At 35.9% G+C, this 21,472-nt stretch overlaps 1 protein-coding gene across 4 annotated transcripts in view; it reads left to right on the forward strand.

The window, feature by feature from the left end:
- Positions 1-21,472, forward strand: part of FHL2 (four and a half LIM domains 2) — a 97,869-nt gene that overhangs the window by 28,052 nt on the left and 48,345 nt on the right. The window contains exon 2 of one of the 4 annotated variants that reach the window (XM_074192187.1): positions 3,828-3,915. The exons of 1 other annotated variant lie outside the window; for it this stretch is intronic. The gene's annotated coding sequence lies outside the window, so the exon portion shown is untranslated. Of the gene's footprint in view, positions 1-3,827; positions 3,916-9,836; positions 10,007-10,109; positions 10,288-21,472 lie in introns of those variants that run through there. 2 more of the 4 variants (XM_074192189.1, XM_074192188.1) reach the window with 2 other exon arrangements.

The following is a 21,472-nucleotide window of genomic DNA, read 5'->3' on the forward strand; positions in this document are numbered from 1 at the left end:
GCACAGATTCACTACATTCCACTTAAAGAATGAACACAGACCTCAAGGCAATTGTCTTCATTGGAGTTTCTTGTTTATTGATTATGGCCCAGTTGAGACCTGCTACAACTACTCCCATTTGGAAGGTAACTTGTGTGACCTCAGAGACAATGCAGTCAAATACTTTTATTATGCTTAATATTACCTGCAAGTTCCAAGATTCACAGTCATTCAGTTTCATTGGGAGAAACAAAAAGCACTTTAAAAAAAAGCAATCTAAGACTACAAAAAGAAAACTTCCCAAATTCAGTACAAGTTCTTTTCTTCAACTCTGAACTCAACTTATTTTGTTTGACAGGGAATACAGATATATCAATTCAATGGATCATAGATTGGGAACTAGCATGGACCAGAGACACCATCTAATCTAATCCTTTCATTTAATAGATAAGGAAATAGATATTAAGTGATGTGGATTCAGGTCTTTCAGACTCCACCTGCCACACTACCTCCAGTTGGTCTGGTTAGCCAATTTCATATTGTAGTCTGCACAATGCTCATTTTCTATCCTTTCAGCTTTTCCTATGTGATTTGTTCAGTTGATCTCTTTGAGTAATCATAGATTTTATAAGAAACAGTGAAGTTTTTTTAAAATTAAAAACTAATGTATTCAATGCAGATAGTTCTCCATCAGGGACTCCTATCAATCAATACAGCTGAACTCTTTATAACTTAATATAAGTTATAAAGTAATATAAGTTAAATATAAAAAGTTAATATAAGTTATCTAGCACACTAAAATGCTAAATAACTTATCCAAGATCACATATCCAATAGCATTATCAAACCTAATACCTCCCCTCAAAATACAGATAAACTAAAACCTGGTAAAGTTCAGGGAATTGCTTGTGGCCATCTAGCTAAGAAAGAGGGCTTAAACTCAGGGGCTTCTTCACTCTGAGGACCAGTAATACTCTAGGGCTTCAGGAAGTCAAAATAATATAATTAATTCATAATAGGATCAGGTAGAAAGTTTATTAATTTTCTGTTTGGTCCCATATAGGGTAATAACTATAATAGCAGTGAATGCCTTTGGACATAATATCTAGGAAGCAGGTAGGTAGTGAAGTGAATAGAACTCCAGCCCTGAAGTCAGGAGGACCTGAGTTCAAATTTAACCTAGCTGCGTGACTTTGGGCAAGTCACTTGCCTCACCTCCAGGACCATCTCCAGTTGCCCTGATTCATATATGATCACTAGCTACATGGCTCTGGAGGAGAAAGTAAGGCTGGTGACTTTGTACAGTTCCCCCTCACTCAAATCCAATTCATGTGCATGTCATGGAATCACCTTCCTGATGTCATGGTCTTCTTTGAAGAACAACATTATTATTATCATCATTTATATTGATAGATTTAAATATTTATATAAAAACATATATATATATATATATATATATATGTATATTACTTTGTTCAGTCATTTTAAAATCCTGTTTGACTCTTCATGACCCTATTTAGGGGTTTGGGATTTTCTTGACAAAGATACTGGAATGATTTGCAGTTTCCTTCTCCAACTCATTTTACAGATGAGGGAACTGAGATAAATAGGGTAAAATGATTTGTTCAGGGTCACCCAATTAGTGACATGTTTTGTGTGTGTGTGTGTGTGTGTGTGAGTGAGAGAGAGAGAGAGAGAGAGAGAGAGAGAGAGAGAGAGAGAGAGAAAGAAAGAGAAAGAGAAACCAAGAAGACTCCTCTTCCTATGTTCAAATTTGGCTTCAGACACTTAGTAGTTGTTTGACCCCAGGCAAGTCATTAACCCTGTTTTCCTCAGTTTCCTCATCTTTAAAACACACTGGAGAAGAAAATGGAAAATCATTCTAGTATCTTTGCGAAGAAAACTCCAAGGGGGGGGTCCCTAGAAAAGGTCAAGACTGTGCAACAACAAAAAAATAGATTCTTCCTTAGGGTTATCTCTAGGATTGCATTTATCAAGGTATCTTGTGTGATCTTAACACATACATGAGACTCCTTGTTGAAAGTCTTTAAAGCTATTATTCTATACACTAAGATTGTTTCAAAAACATATATAGTCTAAGATTTGCAAAAAACTTTATACATATTATTTCATCTGATCCTCAAAATAGTCTTATGATATAGATGTTATTATCTTCATTTAACAGAAGGGGAAAATGGAGATGGTTAAGCAATTTGCTCATTATCATATAGCTAGTAAATATCCAAGGCTGGATTTTGATCTTCCTAACTACAATTCTGATAGACTATCCACTATACTACCTTAGCTAACTCTATCAAAAACCAATAAAGATAGCAGGACTTTTTATCACCCCCCCACACTTTTCATGCTCCCAGTTACAAAATGTACTTAGCCTAGCTAAGTACAGAAAAGCTTGTTACTAACAGGTTAACAATTGTATGATGAATTCTTTAACTGCAGCAACCTATTAGCCAGATTTTTTTTAAAAAAATTTTAAGCCTGTATGTTATTAAAACTAAGACCAAGGAATCATGTTTTGTTCACTCATCTTCCTTTCTTCTCATCTCCTCTTGTCTCCTCTCATCTCATTTCCTCTCCTATCTCCTCTAAACTGAGATTGTCTTCAATACTCTATTCTAGATGTTATTTTTTATTACAGTAATTTCCTCCTAACAAGTTTTAAATATAATATCTATTCTAATGATTTATCAATCTAAATAGTCTGCCCCAATTTCCCATCACTCCCCCTTTGAACCTCAGTCCCACATGACTAATTGTCTATTGAGCATTTCAAACTGGATGTTCTGGAAACATCTCAAATTCCATAAGTCCCAAACTGAATTCATTATGTCTCCTCCCATACCCACCCCTTTTCCAAATTAAACTATTTCTGTGGAGAAAATCACCATTCTTCCAGTCTCCCAAATTCATAACCTTAGCCTTATCCTTAACTCCTTACCCTTTTTCGATTCCAAATGTCATCAAATGTTGTCAATTGTCAAATCTTCCTTGATTCTTCTTTCAAAATATCTCTTGAATTCAACTCCTTATTTCTATTTCCCCAACTACTTATTATTTAGATAATTTTAACAGTCTCCTAATTTGGTCTTTGTGTCTCTCCCTTCTCCAGTTCATCTTGACCAATGTTGCCAGAGTGATTTTTACTTAAGTGTGTGGAGAATTTAGAGGTAACTATTTCGGTCTCCTATTCAACAGACTCCAGTGGTTTCCTATTACCTTGGAGATAATATATAAAACTCCTCCATTTAGCTTTTAAAGCCTGTCTGTGTGCTACAATACTACTCCCATTCCTATACTGTATAGTCTGGAAATTACTGCTTTCTTTGTGATCATACATTTGCATTCCATGTCCTATATCAGCACCTTTGTAATCTCTTAGTTGTCTGCCTAATTTTCTTCATGACCTATAAACTAATGGCTTTATCTGTCTGGGATTCCATTTCTTCTGAAAATCAAGGGTTTGACTAGTTCACCTGCAAAGTTCATTCCAGATCAGTGAATTCCTAAGTTTCCCTTGATAGTTCAGTAACATCTGCATAAAATAACATTTGAGTGTATATTGAGCTCTTAATTACACATGATAATAGGAACAATGATTCATAACTGAAACAGTATGTGTATATATGTAGCAGCTTCAACAACTGTAGTGATATGAGTTATTGGGAGGAGGGAAGAAAATGAAGTTTTTTGCTATTTTGTTTTTTAACAAGTTTGTTTTTAACACAGGAGCAGATGGATGCATCTTTTGAACTCTGTTTTGATTTATATGTTGTTTGTTTGACTTTTCAAAATGTTTTCACATCTATTGTCTCATTTATTCCTCACAGCAACACTATACAATTGGAAGGATGGATAGTTTTATTCTCATTTTACAACTGAGAAGATTGAGGCTTTGCCTTAAAGTTACATAGCAAGGTAATGTGATATAATAGAAAGACTATCATCTTTAAAGTTGTAAAGGCCAAGGTTCAAGTGTAAATTTATCAAATATATAATTTTGGCCAAATAATTTTCCTTTTAGTTTGTTCAGCTATATAATGAAATGAGTTAGTTGTCAATATGTCTGTGTGCTACATATAGACACATATGTCTATATGTATATGCTACATGTATGTATATATACATACATGCACTGTGTGTGTTTCCTAGAAAACAGATAATGGAATATGCTTCTCATCTCTCAACAAATAAGGGAATTATTGTGGCAGAAGAGTGATAGATTGTGAGAGTCACTAAATCAATTTTTTTCTTAACCCTTTAAACCAAGGGAGGGTTCATTTCCTGGTGAGAGAAAGAGTAAAATATATCAAGAAATAAGAATAATTAGCATTTATATAGACCTTTAAGGTTGGCAAAGATTTACTTTGCATAATTATTTAGAAGAGATCAAAAGGATCCTCAAAAGAACTCTCTGAAAGAGATATTTTTATTTCCATTTTACAGTTGAGGAAAATGACATGAATAGAGGTTAAGTGATTTACCCAGGGTCACACAGTAAATGTCTAAGAAAAGATTTAAATTCAGCTCTTTCTGACTCCAGATCCAACTCTAATATATTACCTAGCAAAAAAATATATTTTTAATGAGGGGGATAAACTTTAGCATTCTATGAGTCTAAATTAATAAACAAATTTGGACCCAAACTTTGACTTTTGGTCCCATATATAGGGTTTTTTTTTGGGGGGGGGGTTGCCAAATCATGCTGCCTCTCCATCAAAATTGGCTTGTAATCCCTGAACAAAAAAGAAAGTCTCAAAGACTATTCATAGTAGAAGGAAATCAACCTGGGATTAGAAATTTTGCAGCAATTGTCCTCAAGATAAACAAGACACTGATGGATAACTGAAAGTTATGTACTTTGAAATAAACATTCTTAAAAATAGCTGATCCTGGGTGAAACTCTCCGGTTTCAGTGAAGCAATGGAGTGATTGTTAGAGACCATATGTGAAAGCTATTGAAGCATGATAAGAAAGCAAACACTGTTGAATCAGAATAAGATTTCACTGGGTTTATATCAATTCTAGGGATTTACTCTGTCCCCCCACCTCCACCATCCCACCCAATGCAACTTTTAAAACTGACTTAAGAATAGCTGGTAACAGAAAAAAGAATCCTATTACTATTGCCTCGACTCAAGAGTAAAACAATTTAAGTCAATATGAATGGATTACTGCAAAAAAAAAGCTGCAATCTGAGACACAGCAAAGGAAAGAAACAAAATTTTTTTAAAACCACTTTTTTCCTTGACCTGCTACCAGTCAGTGTTAACTAATATTTATCAAGCCCCTACTGTGTGCCAGTGTGATAAGTGCTAGGTATTCAAAGAAAGGTAAAAGAAAGTGCCTACTCTCAATGTTTGGAAGACAGAATATCTTAAGTTCCGCTAACATGTAATGATATCCAACTACCATGTTAACTTTATTGAGCTATGTTGGGTTTTCAAGATTCCACACAATTGGTCATTATCCCCAAACAGCAGCTTTCTTTAATGGTCTATCAAGACTGTAATGGAAACTTGTATTAAGGACAACCAAATAAAATTGAAATTATTTTGACAATATGATGGCAAACTCTTTGGTACCATATAGTTATTTGTGGATTTGGCCAGAACACTGGAATGTTTTGAGACTTTAAACATTGATAATTTGTATCCATTTAATCTTTTTTTTCCTTTTTCCTCAGAGAAAGAAATTGGATATGGAAAGTTTGTATCTAAGAAAGAAACCAATTTTTTTCCTCCTTCTAACTGGAATGGGAAGAGGATAGGGAATATTGGCCTTTTGTTTATTTATTTGCAAGTATCAAGGCTGGCTTCATGGTGGGCTGAACATTCCTCTGAGCAAACAGAAACAAAGCTGCAAACTATGCTTGTTTCAATACAGAGAAAATAACACAAACAGGCCCTGTGAAAAAATGGCTAATTCAAACAGAGGTGACTCACATTTCCTGGGTGGCAAAACCTGTGGGTCACACATTACAATTTGTCATTGCAGTCTTGTAGATGCCAGGCACTCACACAAACAACCACAGTGCCATTTTAGAGTATAAAGGATAAAGTTTCCTATACCCTATTTTTTTCTAAAAATAAGTGGGTTTTTTCCTTCCCCTAAAACTACATTTTTCTGGTGTTTAAATTCTCTAAAATTCTATGATGAAAAATCAGGGTCTGAGGAGTCTTTGTGTGATCTGCATTTCTGATGTGGCATAGTAGAAACAGTATTGGTTCTTTCCTTAGAAAACCTAGATTCAATTCATACCTCTAAAATTTGCTACCTATGTGAACTTAGGTAAATCACTCAACATCTCTGGAACTCAGTTTATACATCTCTAAAATGAGAGAATTGTACTAGATTGCCTCTAAAGGATCTATGATCCTATGTATTTCCATTTCCCACTCTGCTTATCAAAATCTTGGCAATCCTATGTGCTCAAGGAGAAATCAGCACTAGTAAACATCAGCAAAAGCACCACAAGATTTTAAATTCCTTGAGGGCAAGAACTATATCTTATTATTTTTTTAAGCATAGTGTATTAGCATAGTGTATCAGTGTATTTAAGCATAGTGTATTAGCATAAATTATGTTTAAAATCAATGTAGAAAGAATCCATACCATATATACATTTATGTGCAAAGAGAAATATGGGGATAACAGTGGAAATAAGAGTTGTCATGATTTAGAAAAAGAATTTCTTTAATTTTGGACATTGATGCCAAAGCTATTTTCATAGAGCACACTCATCCTAGACTGCTATTCAGTCCCCTGAGAAACCCATAGTTATCCTCATTCCTCACTCTATCCTCAATCCTAGTCACAAATTCCTGATATTCTCTCTCTTAGAATCTTAGAATCTCTTAGATCTCCAGATCTCCAGATCCATTCCTTGTCCTAAAAGTAGTACTCACAAAGTAAGGAAAACTTTAGTGTTGTCACTACACAGGACACTTCACCAATTCCTTTGGGGACCCAAATGATAACCTAAGGCCAAATCAGATACAAAGCTATTCATGGATTACATATTTCCCTATTCCTTCCCATCTTAGTCCATTCATTTGTTCCACTCATTTCTCCCTACTTTTTTCAGTATTTTTTCTCCCTTCTTGTCCTTTCACTTCCATTAACTTTTCTGGGTACATCAATAATATTCAGAGAATTAGACAAGTGTTTTGTTCTAGTTCTTTCCTGGTCCATAAATGATACATATAGGGATCAAGATTATAGTAGACTAATAACAGGATTTCAATTCTCACCTGTTCATCTATTCCCATTCTGAGAAATAAGAGATAATCTGACCTCAGAGAAGATCAGAATTCATCTGCAGGTACATCATGGGATCATAGATCCAAAGCTAGAAGGGACCTAAGAGGCTGCCGGAGTGAATTACTTCATTTTACAGCTTTTAAAAAAACTGAGGTCCTGAGAAACTAAGTGATTTGCCCAGTCACAAAGCTAAGAAGTATCTGAAGCAGATTTTTTTGACTATCTAAATCCCACACATTATACTTCCTCCCAAACTATTAACCCCTTTTAAGCTATGTTCAGTCTCCTTTGGGGCTAATCACTAGACTATCTATTAACAACCACTTGTGTTCTTATGTGCACTTGTAAAAAAGTTGACTTCTCTTTGAGAGAATTTTATGTGAATTATTTACAGTGTTTTTAAAGACAGCCCATCTGACTTTTTTTCTCCTTCAGTTTTGATAATAGAGGCTTCTCCTCACTTGAAGAAACTGAAAGGCTCATTGCAGAGAGGATTCAGAGTTCCTGATTCCATGTCTATATTTAGCCTATTGCCAGCCCTATTCCAACCCCAGGGAAATTGCCCACTTCATAATGTGTCATTTGTAAATTATTGAATCCAGACTTTGAGTCATTGTGCTGTTTTACTTGGACAATAACCCTTCACACTCTTGTCAAAGTCCTTCAATATATCCAGATAATGTGACATTGTGCACCTGGCTTTGTCCTGGATTGCCATATGTTCACCTGATATGATTTTCAGGTGAGTGACAGTGGGAGGTCACAGGATATAGTAGAAAGAATATTGACTTTGAGTCATGGGTTCAAGTTCCATCTCTAACGCTTAATCTAACTCTGAAACCATGCTCAAATCATGTTGCCTCTCTAATCCTCAAAGTCCTATAATAATCTATTTGGGATGAATGAAAATGGAAGTAGAAAGGACACTGACTCTGGAGTGGGAAGACCTAGGCACCTTCTATTTATTAATGGCTTCAGACAAGACATAGCTTCTCTAGGTCTAAGTTTACTCCAGATGAAGAATCAGACACAACTGAACAACAGCATGGTCTCCTTCACAGTCTCCTAGGTCTGTGATCTTACCTCATGTAGAAATGGTTTTTGTGAGGGAAGTTTTTTTTTCCTTAGAGAAAGTGTTATACAAATAAGAATCTACATTTTCATCGAGAGTCAGTAGTTTTGGATTCTTCCACTGATGGGCTATGTGATCCTGGGCAAGTCGCTTGACATCTGTAAGATTTACTTGACTGACCTTTAAAATGAGGGGCTCCTTCTGGGAAACCCCTCTTAATCATGCACAGGCTCCTTTGTGCGAATTATGAACTCAACAGAAAATAACTGACCATCTCTTTTACAGAATCATAAAACATAAAGCTAATCTTAGAAATCATTTAATCAAATTTCCTTCTGGTGTAGATAAGGAAAATGGAGGTGCAGAGCTAGGCATACATAGGCAGTAATAGATAGAACAGGGATTAGAACCTCTGGCTTCAAATTCAGAATCACTTCCCTTTGTCTACCTCCAGAGCATTTATTATGTTGAACTTCACTCAGTCTCTGGACTACTACGATGTTGCATCTTAACAGTACCCAATGCAGGTTATCAGACAATCTCCTTTGGCCTGGAGCCACAGTTCACAACTTGAATTTTCTTTAAACACTGAAGAAGAAACAGTTGCAATCCCAGAGTTCCCTTTCACTAGCTTTCAATGCAGACACCACCCCCTCCACCCCGTGCCTTTACTTGGGGGTTAAGGAGACAATGTTGATTTTTTTTTTCAATTAACGAATTTGAACCAGTAGAGTGAAGTCCTTTGTTATCTGCAGAGTTTTCATTTATCATCTCATATTTTGATTTTTCCCATGGGAAAGGAAAGTAAGTTCTTTTGTTTTCTTTTCTCAGAGTTAAAAAAAATTAGGCTTTGCATTTTCATTTCGTTTTGATCTCTAGTAGGGTCTGAGCTCCTGGAGAACAGGAGCTGGATTTTTGGTTGTAGTTGTAGTTATTATTGTTTATCTTTGTATGGCCAGTGTTTAGAACAGTGGTCCATTGGAGAAGCTTAATAAAATGCTAGTTGATAGACTGACTGACCTGCTAGTTTCTTTTATTAATTGAAAGGTAGACTTAAAAGAAGGGCCAAGTCTGCAAATATCCAGCTTTCACAGTTCCTGCTCCTCAGATTCCCAGTCTTTACTCCTCGTTTTCACTCTCTTCTCTCCCTTCCAAAGTCTGTCTGCTTCCCCACCCCATATGTAAGCAAAAGGTGAATGTTTAGCTGACAGAATCATCCGCGGGTGACTAGATTCTGCTAAGTCCCAGACTAGCAGCAGCAGCAGCAGCCGCCCTGGTCTGGGCGCTCTACCCCAGGTGAGGAGCCCTGGAATGCTAGGGTCAGGCTTACTGTAAAACTCTCCTTCCTGTAAGTTGAGATTGTTGGGTTTTCATCAAGATGTTTTCCATGAAAGACATCCTTGGGTTCAAAGAGAAAGAAACATGATGGAAAGAGGTGGTTGAAGGGGGGGGGGGGGGAAGTGGAGGTGGCGGGAGATGAGAGGAGGGAGGAGGGAGGAGGAGTGAGAATCTGGCTGGAGCAAGAGCTTGACAAAAGAGTGTTTGGGAGAAAAAGAAAACACACACACACACACACACACACACACACACACACACACGCACACGCACACGCACACGCAAACACACTACAGACGAGAGAAAGTGTTGAACGCCAGCTGCTGTGAGCCTTAAAGAGTGAGTGTCTCCGATGCTTTTGTCTCCTTATATGGTAAAATGATACGGAGGGGGTTTCGCTAGGCTGCGAAGGCAGGCAGCAAGCATCCACACCCCCGGCCTCCCAGCCCAACTCCGCGGAGCCGCCTCGACTGCCTTTGCAGGGTGGCGGGATCTAAGGCTGCTTGGCTCCTGCGCGTCCGCTCTGCACGCAGGCCATTGTACTCCTTCCCAGGCTGCCCATGGATGTGACTCCCCATCCCTGGTCCAGCGAGTCTCACTAACGTGGCTGTGGCTGCCCAGTAAGTAGACCTCTCCTCCCTCCTTCTCTACCTCCCTCCCTCCTTCAGTCTGATTCCAGATTTCTCTAAAAAAAGCAATGAAACGTTGAAGGTGTGTTGCTTGAATAACAAAGGCTGCTGGAGAGAAGTCTGGTCCGCTGAGGAAGGACAAAAAGGTTGGAATGAAAATTGGAGGCTATTGTGAGTCTAGGAAGGATCCCGGCTTAGCCCTCACCCCCCCCCCCCCCCCCCCCGCCTCACCTTACCAGGACGGTGGTAAAAAAAAGGCAGGAGAAAGAGGTCCTTGGGCAAGATGAATCCCTTTGGATCCCTACTAGATGACAGAAAAGGACTGCGTCATGTATTTAGTGAACATTTGGACAAAACTCTGCTATGTGTGATAATGATGGTCTAATGCCTTGGGTCTGGCTTAAGAGAGCCTGAGTTTCAGTGTCTCTCTACATCCCCGTGCATATTTAAAGCTTCCAAACTCAACAAAAGAGTGGTTTATTTTTGTGCTCCAACGGCAGTACCTGAGAACGGAGAAGGATATCTAGGTCCATCAGCGTTTGTATGTCAGAAACATTTTCTTTTAAATAGGGAGGGGAAAAAAACAGTTTGTTTAAGATAGAAAAAATTCTCACTTTCTTGTGGGGAAAGATTGCAAAACCTACTAAGCAAGAATCTTTCTTTGTTCTCAATTCAAATGAAAAACAATTCTTCAACTGTATTCCATTAATAGCTATCTTTGATTACCCTGTGATCACTGGAGGAAAGAAAAATGAAAAAATGACTTGCACGTTTTCCTGCTTTTCTTAATAAGACGATAAAGCTTCTTTGTTTGAATTTACTCCTTACTGTCATAATGTAAAGCATATACATTTTTGTTTAAATGTTCATTTGGACCACTTATTTGGAAAAAAAATATAATTTGGGATTAAGTTAAGATGAATGAATTGGTAATATGTAGAGAAGTATGTCCCAAACCCAACTGCTAAAGTCTAATTCATCTCAATGTATTGATGCCTATGCTGCTTGTGTATATTTGTATCTAGAAATAGGAAAGAATGTGAGTCAAAATGTATTTTGTTCAAACCTTAATTGGATAGAAATAGACACATATGACACCACTGTTTTAAATGTTAGTAAAGTGAAAATGTCCATGTTTTCTAAATAGTACATTTCATAGACTTTAAAAATATATATTGGTAGAGACTTCAGCCAGTTTGGATTTTGCAATATTCACTTAATTTGTGTATTAAATTTCAAATGTATATGTTTTAGGTACCTGAAAATGTCAAGGAGGTTTTCTGCATGGTCAAAGACTTTCCCATAATTTTATCAATCCTTTAGACTTTTTTTCAAAGCAACTCCATCATTAGAAGTAGTCAAGTGTAATTATACACCTGTAGCTTAGAAATCAATAGAGCAGTTTTGTTAAATATAGGGAAGAGTTTCCTGAATGTGAGAGTTACTCAGAAAAATAAAGTCAATAAAAGAGATGTAGGGAAAAAAGTCTTTGCCAATAAGAGAGATAGTCATCTGTCTAGGGTATTGTTAGACCTGTTTGAGAGGCAAAACACACACACACACACACACACACACACACACACACACACAGACACACACACACACACACACACACACACACACACACACACACACACACACACAAAACTGATTTTTCCTCCCTGTGATTCTCAATTCCCTTCTTTCCTTGAGTATACCTTGTCTTTTTATCTATAAATTCCTTGCAACCTATTACTGTCCTTTGTAATTCCATTATACAAGAGTTTAGAAGAGAGACTAATATGGAACCTGGGTAGGTTAATCAACCCAAATTTTTCTTCCTTCTCTGCATATATAACTCCATGATGGGAGCTGGAGACAAAAGTTGGTGCTTTTAATTTCTCTTGCCTGGGTCATCTAGTCATGAAAAGCTATGTACATGTTTTCTTTTCTGCTGATTAGGCTACAAGTTGATTGATTCTAAGACCGTATCTTATTTATCTGTGTACACCTTCTCAACTATTATTAGTTAAATAACATATTCCAATAGAAAACCTTTCTGTAGTTTCAACAAACAGAAATTTCTTTAGTGATGCTAAATTTATAACTGTAAAAGAATAAACTCTAAAGCAAAAAAATCCCTTTTTCTGAGTATAGTCAACCCCATTTGAAAAATATATTTTATAAGCATAAGATAAAAATGTTTGGAATAATCTATACTATTTTGACTGTTATTGGTTAGTTCAGTTGATGAATGTGATACAGTAGAACATAAAATCTTTAATTATAATATGTAATACAGTAGAATGTAAACTCCTTAATATCAAGAATTTTTTTTTATTTTTCTCCTTTTATTCTGAGGGCCTTGCTCAGCATTGGCAATTAATGTTGAATTGTTCTAAAAAGCTATGCACAACCCTATATCTTTGGGGCCATGCAGTTACCAACAGATATGTACAGTAGAATTTTAGAAAAGGAAGTGACAATGATTCTTTGATCACTAGCTCAGTGTCCTTCCATCTTTTCTAGCTTGGTGTCTCAAAATTCATCCACTTTGTTGGTGTAAATCAGTCCTAGTTTAACTAGGAAAAACATGAATGGTCAGTGCAACTATAGAGAAGGGAGCAAATAAAACTATCAAAATGTGAGTAGAAATGAACTCCAACAAACATCTAAATACTAATCAATTCATTTTTTTCTTAAATCATTTAAATAAATGAGTGTTGTCACTGTGAAAGATAGAAATAATGATAGTACTGGAAAAGGGGAAGAGAAAATTTTTGATGGGCCGAATCACAGTGAGGAAGAGAACCTAAATTAATAATATTCATGTATAAGGGGTGATCAAGACTAAGGGAAAGAATTTATAGCTAATAGGATACAGAATAAGAATGTTGTGCTGGAGGAGCCAGGTGTTGGAGAGTTAGGACAAAATAAGAATAAGACATCAAAGGTAAATTTGAGAGATAAGTTAGAGAAGGGAAAACTAGTTTAGTCTTCTGTCTCCTGACAGGGGACATTCCACAGTTCACATAGACAGATACATTCATTCAACAGTTATTTCTTAAGCAACTACCATATGCTAGGTGTCACAGTGGATAAAACATCATACCTGAAATCAGGAAGACTAATCTTCCTAATTTCAAATATGGTCTCTATACTAGTTGTATGATTCTGGACAAGGCACTTAATCCTATCTACCTCAGTTCCCCTATCTGTAAAATGAACTAGAAAAGGAAATGACAAACCACCCCAGTTTCCTTGCCAAGAAAGCTCCAAATGGGGTCACAAAGAGTCAAACTCAACTGATTCAACTGAACAACAATAATTATATGTTAAGTTTGAGGATCAGAAAAGAAACAATCTCTGCTTTCAGGAAAAAAATATATGATAGATAAATACAAAACGTACTCAAAGTAGATATGAAGTAATTCATGGATAAAGAGGTTTGATGAAAGGTAATACGAGCAATTAAGAAGCAGGAAGATCAAGGTAGGTTTCAGCTAGGAGGTAGGACATCTAACTCTGATACTGATGGAAATGAAAGATTGTGAGTGCACACACACACACACACACACACACACACACACACATTCAGTACAAACCACTGAACCAGATGAATTTCCTCAAAGAAGTAATATTTGTGTAGGCATAAAAAGATGGATATAACATATATAGTATCTGTATTGTGTAAATATGTTATATATATATATATATATTTATAGGCATATAACATATGTGTGTATATATATATTATATATATATATATATAATATATATATGTGTGTGTGTGTGTGTGTGTGTGTGTGTGTCTCTTGAAATCCTAAGTCCTGGTGAAAGCCCAGTCTTCTCTAAAACACAATTGCCTACTATGCCTTCATTAGCAAATGAACATCTATCTTCTACTTGAACATCCATCTTCTATTTGAATATCTCTTATTAATACCCACTCACTTTTGGATATCTATAACTGTTAAGAAGTTTGTCTTTATATTGAGCTGAAATAGCCTTCCCTGTAAATTCTGTTAGCGCTGAATGAAAGCAGAAAAAGTCTAGTCACTCTTCCACACGACCAGATGCCAAATATTTTTAGGCAATGATCACCCTCAAGTCTTTTCTTTTCCATATTAAATGTCCCCAGTTTCTTCAATGAGTTCTCACATGGCATTATTTTGAGTTCATTTTGAGTTCAGAGAAACACATGAGAAAAACTGCATATTAAATGAGAATTGAAATTAAGACCCATATGATCAAGGACCAAAAAGAGCCCTTAGTTTTATGATAGACATTTCTTGCAAGATTAATGGATGGTGAAGCAATAAAGTATAAATAAATTTCTTGGATACATCCAAAAGTTAATGGGGAAGCTGGAAAATAGTGTATTGTTTTATCACTTGAAGATTTGTCTTGTGATTCTAAACACTAGGATTATATCTGATCTCCATTTACTGATCTGAGGTGTTTGAGAATGAAGTTCTAACTAGTGTCCAGCATGAACTTTAAGTTCTATATAGAATGATTCTGCAACACAATAGATACAGAATTAAACACAATGAATACAGAAATTATGATTCACTTTGTCAGAAATTAGTAATTTGGCATTTCTTCTTTTCTCATATCCTTTCATTTCCAAGTCAATATTCATAGAATAATTAAGAAGCAATCTATTTTTGTTTAATCAAGTATAAAACATTTACATATAAAACACTTCTCAAGAATATTTTTAAACTTTTGTACTCAACATATTTGGAAACTAGTATTACACTTGGACCCACTGTACACTTTTTCCTCATGTCATTATTAAGGAGGCAATGTGATGTAAAGGAAAGAAAGAGAGGCAGATTTGAGGTCAGAAGATCTATTGTAGTAGACAAATATTTTCTCTCTTCAAAGCTCTTTTCTCCACTTTCTCCCAGCAATCACCTTCTCTTGCTATGGGCAATTAGATGGCCCAGTGGATAGAGCACTGACTTTGGAATCGGGAGCACGGGAGTTTGAATCCAGCCTCTGACACTTACTAGCTGTGTGACCTTGGGATTACCTCACATCCAGGGCATCTCCAGTCCTACTGATCCATATCTGGCCACTGGACCCAGATGGCTCTGGAGGAGAAAGTGAGGCATAGACCTCCTCACTCAAATCCAATTCATGTGCTTGTCATGGTATCACATCTCTGATGTCATAGTTTTCTTCAAGAATGAAGGACAGGGGTGACTAGGTGGCACAGTGGATAGAGCACCACCCTGGAGTCAGGAGGACCTGAGTTCAAATCCGGTCTCAGATACTTAATAATTACCTAGCTGTGTGGCCTTGGGCAAGTCACTTAACCCTATTTGCCTTGCAAAAAAAAACCCTAAAAAAAAAGAATGGACAAACATTATTATTATCTTCACTTCCTATGAAAAGATGTCAAACATCCTGAGTTTCCTCTTTATACTCTATCTCTCAGAAACCCACTACATCTTCAATCAGTCTTTATTCCTTTCCCTGAGGAAGACATGGCTTTTCTCCTTGTCAGTTTTCTCTATCTCCTCATCCCTACCTGTCTCCTCCAGATATTTGTTTCACTGTTTATTTACTTTCTTTCTTCTTCTCTTTCCTTGTCTACTGACTGCTTCCAGTGCCTCTAAATATGTTCAGATCTATGACATTCTTAAGCAAAACAAAACATCATTTAATCCTTGAATTAATTATATTTTTCTGAATTCATAGGATCTTTCTCCCCTCAATATTAAAAGAATTAATGAAATTCTATTCATTATATTTCCTGCATTTGGTGATAGATGCTTCTCCAAAATTTTTTTTGGTAGTAAAGTGGTAATCCTATCTAGGGATGAAAAAAAATAATCAAAGATATTTATTCATGGTTTTATTTTCTGATTAAACTCAACTCTCCTGAGCCACTTTCCAGACTCTAATGAATGTTGTCAAATGTAATAAACAGATGAGCATTTTCTTGGGATCTTTAGTTCAGTAATTTATATATTAAAATGTCTTTCATTTATGAGATAGACTAGCAGGTAAATAAAAAAGTGTATATACATTTCCCAGTCAGTACATACATTTCCTAGAAAGCAATGTCAATCTACTGATATCCATAAAAGAAGATTGGCACTTTTCAATACAAAAATGTTAAATAGGAAATATATCTTATTTGGGAAAGGTGGCAGCACCAAGAAGACAAGCATTAAAAACTGAACTGCAGCAATCATAGTTTCATTAGACCTGACACCAACTTTGCATTTCCTCAAGCTAATATCTTCTATCTCCCCTACCTTTCAAAATCGCCAAAATCCTAGAAAGAATCATCTTCCTCAACTTGCCTTTCTCACCATCCATTCATTTCTTAATTCTTTTCAATCTGGCTTCCTTCTCCCATTATTATTTTACCAAGCATGGTTTCTCCAAGATCACTGATGATTTCTTAGCTGCTAAATCAATTATGTCTTCTCAGTTCTCATCTTTTTTTGAACTCTTGGAAATTGTCAATGCTGCTAACCCAACTCCATTCCTCTTGAAGACTCTTTACTTGGCTCTTGTGATCCTATTTTATGATTCTTCAGCAAAGGAGACTGGAAAAAAGTAATCATACATCACCTGCTCCCTTAACATGGCAATAGTCCATGGCTGTGTCCTAGATCCTCTTCTAATCTCTCTGTCTACTTTCCATTAGGAAATTGTCTAGTATCATTTCTAAGTAGATGACTTCCAAGTCACAACTCTATCCTCTCTCATGAACTCTCATTGTAAACATATTAACAATTGCCTCCTGGAGACCTCCTTCAGGATTTTCCCTAGTAATCTCATATCCAGCATATTCACAACATAACTTATCTTTCCTTTATATTCCTTGTGAAGATTTTTATTTTTGTCTTTGTATTTTTCAATGTCTAGCCTAGTGTCTTGCACTTAGCAGATTGTTTAATCATTATTTATTGAGTTAAATTGGACTGATATGAAAATTTGCAGGAATTTTATGCTAATGGAATTGCAGAAATCGCCATGGGATAAATAAAAAAGTAAGCAGGTATAGGGATCTCCATTTCCAACAGTATCTTTGAAATCTCTAAATAAAATATCCATTCCCCAATATCTCCACTATTTTTACTTCCATGGAAGAATATTCTTTGACTTAAATTTCATTCTTTTAATCACTCCATGTCTTTGAATGTGTACAAATTGTGTGTCTATGCAGAAAGCCAGGGACTGCTTCATGTTACCTAGAGTTACATTGCTTAAAATAAGGGAAACTAGAGAATACTCTTCAAGAAATTCCAAAGGAATATTTTATTAGGCGGTCAGGGTAAAGTGACTTGTCCAAGATCACACAGCTAGTAAGTTTCTGAAGTCAGATTGGAACTTAGGTTCTCCTTACTCTAGGGCCCATGCTCCATCCACTGTGCCATCCACCTGCCCCAAAGCTCTTGATGACAGCTACTTTGCCCCAGACTTGTCCTAGCCCCTTCCAGACTGTATAGCTAGTACATAACTGAGTGCACCATTGAAAAGATGTTTTCTCTTCCCTGTGGAAAACCATGAAGCTTCAACTAACTTACTACAACCTAAATGGAGGGAACTTAGTCTAAATATGTTATGTTTCATTCTTTGAAATAGGACTTTTCAACACTAGCCATCTTATATGAGGAATACCTGCCTAGGTTCACTGAGAGTTAATTGCCATATGGTCACATTGCAAGAATTTACCAGAGCTGAGACATGACCCAAGATACTCCTGACTGTTGGTTAGTCTATGGTGAAAAGAGTGACCTTGATTCCTCAAAGGCTATAATGTTTAGAGTGCACATTGTGGAGTTCTAAATTGGTAAAGTCCATAAATGAAATGAAACTAAGTTCCAAGATCACCTAAGCATTGACAAATGATGAATTATGAGTAATGAATATTTTTGGCCATAGATACTAAGGAGAAAAGGAGTATGCATTGGTAGAAATAATGCCCACAGGGATGAAATCTCATCCTAAAAGAATTGAAGGAAGTGTCTCATGTAAAACAAATTTACATTTTGGTGATTCATTCAGCAGCTATTTATTAGAAAGAAAAACTCTGTGTGGCACTAGAGGAAATACAAAATCATTTACACCCTCTCTTCCCTGATACTTATTTACAAAAAAAAAAAATGCTTCTAATGTCCATTCATTTGAAGAGAGTTAGGAAATGAGAGTAAAGGTAATATTTCATCCCTTACTACATAAATGGGCTGAGAGAAGAGAGAAAAGCTTCTTAAGTCAACATTAATGACTCATTTACTGGATCCAGATACAAATATCCTTAATTATGAGACATTTAAGTGTTTTCTTAAGAAATGAATCCTGTTACATATAAATTGATAGGGAACATTCCAAGTTTTGGCAAAGGGGCATTAGGCACTTAAGTAGCTAACCTAATATGGGTGGGCTTCGTGCAATGAGGAATTGAAAGATTAAACCAGGTGGTTATGATTACTTAATGGGGCTTCTACTTAACCTAATGAAGAATAAAATGGCATATCACTCTAGTATCTTTGCTATGAAAACTCCAAATGGGATCACAAAGAGTCAGATATGACTATTCAACCAAACAACAAAGTTACCCTAAATCTCATTCTTGTCTGATCTCCACTAGCCTCCTGGTCATTTAGTGAATAATGAGAGTTATATAGTGGGATTCTGGAGCAAGGTAGTCCAAAGTTAAGAGACAAATCTGATTAGCATCAATCTATTAGAGGACTAGTCAATTACTAATAGTTGATAAACTTTGTTTAGAAAATGCCATCATAAATACTTGATTCTAACATTCAAAAAATAATAGAGTCTAAAGTTCTGTAAATGAAGAAACAGAGGCTCAATATCACATAGCTTTTCAGCTATAAATCCATGATCCAAATTGCAAAATCAGTATTTGAACCCAGGTCCTCTGACACTCTTTCCATTTTGCTACAATAAGATGCCTATGACTTGAATATAACTAATTGAATATGATTAATGTCTGAGTTAGAGATTCTAAACAGAGAAATATCAAATTCAGGTATAAGGCAGGGAAAAGCCAGGTCTAAGTTTATAAATCAAGGCCCCAAATCCTTAGAGAACTTTGCAGAATAAGGTTGTGAAAACATCAGATAGGATTCAATTCAACAATCAGGCTGAGACAACCTCATTTTAGGAAGCCCCCACCCAGCTACTGATCTTAGCCAAAAATCTATTAGAAATGAGAGCAGAGATAGATTCTCCCAGGAGGCATACAAGGCTCATGCTTAAGAGCCCTTAATAATAATTGTTAACATTTATATAGTACTTGTGTACATGCTATACAATTACTATCTCATTTGATCCTCATAACAATCCTGAAAGGTAGGTGCTAAATTATCCCCATTTTCAGATGAGGAAAATGAGGTTTAAAGTGACTTCCCAAGGGTCATATAACTAGGATGAATCTGAGGCTGGATTTGAACTCAGGTTTTCCTTCCTCCAGGGCTAGTGCTCTATTTACTGCCCCAATAGAGTTTAAACCTTTCGTTTCCATGCAATACCATGTGAATCGTAGCTCTGGCTTTGTCATTCTCTGTCATTCATTTCCATTTGGAGCAGAATACAGATAAATTTTATGCATTTATATAAAATAGTAATATGCAAACAATAATTCATTCTCATAGCACATATGTTAAAAATGTGAGTCAGTCTCAGATCCTGGAAGACATCCATTTAAGATCTATCTCTGACACATAAAAGCTGTGTGACCCTGAACATACAGGCACTTAACCTCTGAGTGCTCTCAGCAGCTGTGTGAGACTATTAGTCTCTAAGACTGTCTGTAAAGACAAAGTGCCAAGGTTCTTCATTGTTAGTTCCCTTTCCTTGTTGCTGTTGTTGTTCAGTTGTTTTCAGTCCTGTCTGACTCTTTTTGACCTCATTTGGGGTTTTCTTGGCAAAGATACTGAAGTGATTTGCCATTTCCTTCTCCATTTCATTTTACAGATGAGGAAACTGAGACAGATTTTAAGTGACTTGCCCAGGGTCACACAACGAGTAAATGACTGAGATCGTATTTGAACTCAGGTCCTACTGACTCCTGGTGCTCTATTCATAGTACCATCTAATGGAACTACCCCTAGTTAAACCAGGTTCAATCCCTCTTCCTATTCATTAATATTAAAGATATTATAAATCTCTTCATGATTAAATGATCCAAAAAGGAAGAAATTATCCATAATATTGTAAAAGGGTTTTTGCTTTTGAAATGCACATTTGTAGACAATTCTCACACACATCTAGCTCAGGGTTCTCCAGATTTTGAACTATGTACCAATCATTGTTTGGTGACGAGTAAATTAGGCCAATAATAACAAACATCTATATGATGATGTTTTAGTTCACTTATTTGGTTTTTCTCAAATTCATCTGAGTGGGAAGAGCTGGCTCTAGAGGCAGGAAGCCTGGGTTCAAATTCTGTCTCTGATTCTTCCTACTTTTGTGACTTTAGACAAGTTATTTAATCTCCCTAGGTCTTCATCATTTGTAATGTAAGCTGTCTTCTTGTCTACATTGATTATCTTACATTATTTTTTACAGCTTCTTTCAACTTATAGTAGTTTCTTTTTAATTTTCATTTCAGACTTTACAAGGCCTTTCTTAAAATAAATATAAAGCAGTAACAATGGTTTATTTTCTGCTTAAATAAAAATATAAATTAAAATGTTAAAAATATAACTTAGAAATGAATTTATGCTGTGGGGCTTTTTCACTTTAAAAGCATTATTTTCCTTAAAAAAAAAGGTGTGATTTAATATGATACCAAACTGCACTTGAAAGAAATTTTCTGAAAGGTTATAAATTGCAAGAAAGTCACCAATCAAAAATAGTTGTTTCCTTAATAGAGTTTTCTGTACATATGAACTCCAGGGTCCTGACTACCATATTTGTTTATTAAATAACAATTAATGTTTATATTGCTCTTATTATGTACTAGGTGTTAAGTGTTTTACAATTATTATCTCATTTGATCTTCATAAGAACCCTGAGAAGAAGGTGTTCTTAATATCTCTGTTTTATAGATAATGAACATGAGGCATACAGGTTAAGCGACTCATCTAAGGTCACACAGCTAATGTCTGAAAACAGATTTTAATTCAGTTCTTCCTTACTCCAGGCCTGGCATTGACCGAGTTACCCTGATATTTATTTGTTTAGTTTTTTATTTTTTTTT

This window comes from Macrotis lagotis, chromosome 6, assembly GCF_037893015.1.
Source record: "Macrotis lagotis isolate mMagLag1 chromosome 6, bilby.v1.9.chrom.fasta, whole genome shotgun sequence".
NCBI classification, from domain to species: Eukaryota; Metazoa; Chordata; class Mammalia; order Peramelemorphia; family Peramelidae; genus Macrotis; species Macrotis lagotis.